This window comes from Brassica oleracea, chromosome C3 (genome assembly GCF_000695525.1).
Source record: "Brassica oleracea var. oleracea cultivar TO1000 chromosome C3, BOL, whole genome shotgun sequence".
Taxonomy (NCBI): domain Eukaryota; kingdom Viridiplantae; phylum Streptophyta; class Magnoliopsida; order Brassicales; family Brassicaceae; genus Brassica; species Brassica oleracea.
In genome coordinates, this window is record NC_027750.1 from 60,679,746 (window position 1) to 60,685,524 (window position 5,779).

Below are 5,779 nucleotides of genomic sequence, written 5' to 3' on the forward strand. Positions count from 1 at the left end.
CTGAAATTGATGACATGGCTTCCGGAAAATATGACATGGAAAATTTCATTTAATGTTGATTTATATTTTTGGCAAACTTATTAGAATATGGTAATAATTCATATATTACATTAAATATTGATATTTTTTTGGTAAACTTTTCTTAAATATGGTAATAGCTCACACATCATCGATAAAATAAATATATTCATATATTTTCAAATTTGGAAATATTATTATTTTTGTACAATTATACAATTTGTATTACTAAAGCTTTCAAAAATTTCTACAATTTTGTAAAAATTTAAATATCTAATCGTAAGATCATTAATTTTTTATATACCTACAAATTTATAAATATTGTTTAGACTAAATTTTTGATAATTATACAATGTTATATTATTTTTATTAGTTTTATACAAATTGATTTAATATATATCAAATATATATTAAATATTAGTAAGAAAATAGTAAACTCTATAATGTTTAATGAAATTTATTTTTAAATATAAGTTAGATTTAAAATATTTCTTACACACCTAGTGTATCTTTAATGGAGAGATAAGTCACAAAGTAACTTAAACATGTTTCACCAAGTTTACTAAGATTTAACTCTTTGTCGCTAGGTTTATTTGATTATTCACCAAGTAAATTTAGTTTTGCCATTTTTTACCAAATTGATTTAGCTTAGTCACCAAATTAAATTAGTCTCCAAATTTACTTGGTCACCAAATTTACTTGGTTTAAATCATTTGCTATTAAATTGACTTACCTTACTCAGCAACTTATCTTAAGGCTATTAAATTGACTTACCTTACTCAGCAACTTATCTTAAGGCTTTTTTCGAAATTAGTTTTTTAGTTTTTTTTCTTTCAAATTTATTTTGAAATTCGAAAATACAATTTTGAAACTATTTTTAAGATTTTTTTTTTCAATTTTTTAATATTTATTTTTTATTTTATAAAATTTTAAACTTCAATCCCAAATCTCCGCTCCTTAACTCTAAACCCTAAGGTTTGGATTATTTAATCATAGGGGTATAAATGTATATTTACCTCTTTAATGAAACATTTTGGTCATTTTGATCCTTAGAGTTTATATTTGTGACCAAAACTTCTTTACTGCTATCCTATGCTATTTCTCTTCTTATATTGTATATTTATTTATTCTAATTTTCTTACTTTTATATCAAATGATAATATTATAATAGGTTTTTAATGTAATATTTACTTATTATTTATTTTATTATATATTTTTCAGATAGATTTTCAATGTACTTTTTCTATTTCTTATATTATATATTTATTTTTTATTTTTTCAATACTGTATATTTACTAATTTTAATATTACGCTAGATGTTAATGTAATATTTATATTTCTTATATTGTATTTTTGTTTATTGCTTATTTCTTCTAATATTATATATTTACTTATTTTAATTTGTTTGTTTTTATATTAAATGATAATATTAAGATAGATTTAATGTAATATTTATATTTCTTGTATTGAATAATTGTTTATTATATATTTTTATTTTTCTGATATCAAATGATAAAATTACGATAGAAGTTTTATGTAATATTTATGTTTCTGATATTATATATTAACTTATTATTTTTTATATTGTATATTTATTTATTATCTATTTTTAATACCATGTGGCTTTTTTTGAAAAATTGATTTTTATATTTATGTGGACGGTCTATGGAAAACACTTAGTTTTTAATATGAAAAATAGATTATTAATTATAAAATGATAAATTATTATAAATTTAAAAATTTCATAAAAAAACTAACGCATTGTTTACAATTAAAAGATAATTCTTTTACATTTTTTTGGATTCACTAATGTAGTATTTACATTTTTTATATTGTATATTACTTTTAATGTAGTATTTTCATTTTTTAATAGTGTACTTAATTATTATTACATTTTATATATTATATATTTACATATTTAAATGCATATTTACATGTATTTAATTTTTACATTTTAAGGTAGATGTCTAATGTAGTATTTCTATTTTTTCATTTTTTTTATTTACATTTTAAGATAGATGTTTAATGCTTAACGTATTTTTTTCATTTTTTATATAATGTATTTACTTATAATATTATTTTTTGTATATTATATATTTACTTAATATCTATATTTTACATTTTAAAATAAATTTTTAAGGCTTAATGTATTTTTTCTATTTTTTAATTGTGTATTTACATTTGAGGATAAATGTTTAATGCTTAATGTACTTTTCTTATTTTTTATATTATGTATTTACTTATTAATATTATTTTTGTATATTATATTTTTTAAATTGCGTATTTACTTATTATTGTATATATAGTTCATATATTATATTTTTACGTATTTAATTGTATATTTACTTATATTTTCGTATGTACTTACTTATTATTACTTTTTGTATATTATATATTTACATATTTAAATTTGTATTTACATGTATTTAATTTTTATATTTTAAGATAGATGTCTAATATAATATTTCATTCTTTATTTTTTATTTATATTTTAAGATAGATGTTTAGTGCTTAATGTACTTTTCCATTTTTTATATTATGTATTTACTTATTAATATTATTTTCATATATTATATGTTTACTTAATATATATATATTTTACATTTTAAGATAGATGTTTAAGGTTTAATGTACGTTTTCTATTTTTTTTTAATTGTGTATTAACATTTTAAGATAAATTTTTAATGCTTAATATATTTTTTCTATTTTTTATATTATTTATTTACTTATTAATATTATTTTCGTATATTATATTTTTTTTTTAAATTGTGTATTTACTATTATTGTATATATAATTCGTATATTATATATTTACTTATATCTTCGTATGATTTAATGTGTATATGATAATAATGTGTAGTATGGTAATGTAATTTAATGTAATAAGGTAATAATATTAGTCATGCCACATTGTTTATTTTCGAAGAGGGTTTCTAAAACGATGTGCACGTTCTCTGTAGCTTCGATTAGTCCCTTTTATTAGTATAGATTTAAGATAGATGTTTAGTGTTTAATGTACTTTTTCCATTTTTTATATTATGTATTTACTTATTAATATTATTTTTCGTATATTATATGTTTACTTAATATATATATATTATATTTTAAGATAGATGTTTAAGGTTTAATGTATGTTTTCTATTTTTTTTTAAATTGTGTATTTACATTTTATGATAAATTTTTAATATATTTTTTCTATTTTTTATATTATTTAGTTACTTATTAATATTATTTTCATATATTATATATTTCTTAAATTGTGTATTTACTATTATTGTATATATAATTCGTATATTATATATTTACTTATATTTTCGTATGATTTAATGTGTATATGATAATAATGTGTAGTATGGTAATGTAATTTAATGTAATAATGTAATAATATTAGTCATGCCACATGTTTTATTTTCGAAGAGGGTTTCTAAAACGATGTGGGCGTTCTCTGTAGCTTCGATTAGTCCATTTTATTAGTATAGATTTAAGAAAACAAGAACATGAATTTTTTTGGTTTCAAAGGAAAACAAGAACATGAATTTTTGCGGGAAAAAAAATATCAGTTTTGGTGAAAAAATTAATTTGCGGTTTAAAAAATAAAAATAATTTCATTTTTAAGTTTTGGCGAAAAACAAGATTTTGTCATTTTGGTACAAAAAAAATTATGAAAATTTTAACGAAAAAATTATAATTTTGCGGTTGTGATGTAAAAACATAATTTATTGTTTTTATGGAAAATATGATTTTGTGGCTTTCCAAAAAAAAAATCAATTTGACGGTTTTGACGGAAACAATCTTTTGTGTTTTTGACAAAAACATGAATTTGTAGGTTTGACAAAAACATTCTCAATTTTTCTGTTTTATGAGAAATTTTAATTTTGATATTTTTTTACAGAAAAACTTGATTTTGTAGTTTTTAGAAAAAACATGGTTAAGTTTTGCTGGAAAACTTAATTTTGTGATTCTTACAAAACAAATTGATGTTTTGCGATTTTGATAGATTTTTTTGTTGTTGTTGCAATTTTAGCAAAAATTACTATTGTTATAATTTTTAATTTATTTTTCATGTTTGGTTAAAATTAATTAATTTTATTTGATTACTATTGTTTTAATGTTATTGTAAATTGACAATCGTTTTTGATGTATTTATAATTAAATTTAACGTGTTTTTAATGTGTCATAGGAACAAATTTATGAATATGAAATGAAGTGAATATAATTATATTTAATTCATTTATTAAAATTATATAATATGTCTTTATTTATTTTATAAGAAAGAGACATCGAAAGTCTCAATTGAGCAATAAGTTACATATATGTTTAATTTGTCCACTTAATAAATTGGTGAAAGGGCTTGGGTGGACCAGTTGTACTTTAATTTGGGAGAATCTTTACCATGTGAGATATATATACCATCTTCTCTTGCATCCCAAAAGTTTTTCCTACCATAGTGGACAATGAAACCACCACCTGTAAAAGTTTTTCCTACCAGAGTTAGCTTAGTAAGCAGCTACATCAGTAGTTTCTCACCTAAAAACTGAAGAACAAAATTAATAGAAAAAGGAAATATATGAAAAACGTAGAACAAGAGTCTCTCAAAAGAGAAACCATTAGAACTCCTCTAGATATTCTAAATACAACGGTCATTTTATAATTAGCTTACATATTTAAAACAAAATAAATTTCAAACCGATAAATAATATGAATTATAACAATAACTAGATCTCGATCCGCGCAACCGCGCGGATCTTTGTTTTCATTTATTTTTATATAAATATTTTATTTTCAATTCTAAATTGATATATATTATAATATATATGTGTCTATCAATTTTTAAAATATAATAAGTTTACGGTATATTTTTTCATTGAATAGATTGTTTCAAACTTTCATATGTATTTGTATCTTCTTCTATATATATATATTTTCGGATTATTATTTCATTATTAAAATCGTAACTATATATAAAGATTAGTAAAATATTGTTTTATTATCATATTCAAAGATATTGTAACATTTCACAAATTTAGAAAGTTTTTTAAAAATTAAACTTTTCGCTTCATACATTTATATTATCGAGTAAATAATTAAACATTTATTTTTTGTTTAATTTTTAGAATAAACTATATTGTTTAGAATTTGTTTTCATTGGTTTAAGGTAATAAAGATTAATCATTGTTGGATAATATGATTTTTGTTATTTAAAAAAATCTTTATAATTTTAAAAGTTAACATCGACAAATATTTAAATATTTAACATATGGAGGTATAGTATTACAACATTAAATTATATCAATTTAATTTATACTATCTATAAATCCAATAGATCATCTATTGTTTAAAGAATAATACTTAGGTTCACCCCTGTGGTGAATAGTTAAATTCACCACACTCTTCATAACCAATTAAAGTGCCATGTAGAAGTAGTTAAAAAAGACAATAAAAATAAAAAAATAGCTAAAAAAAAAACAACACCGACATTAATTAACGCCGTCTAAAAACCTAAACTCTAAAACCATAAATCCCAATCCGAAACACTAAACCCTAAATCCAAATCCTAAAACCCAAACTCTAAATCTTAAACCTTAAACCCAAACTCTCAACAATAAACCTTAAATCCTAAAATCTAAACCCTAAACCCAAAACTCTAAACCATAAACCCTAAAATCTAAACCCTAAACCCAAAATCCTAAACCCTAAACTCTAAACCCAAAACTTCAAATCCTAAACCCTAAACTCTAAATCCTAAACCCTAAACCCAAAC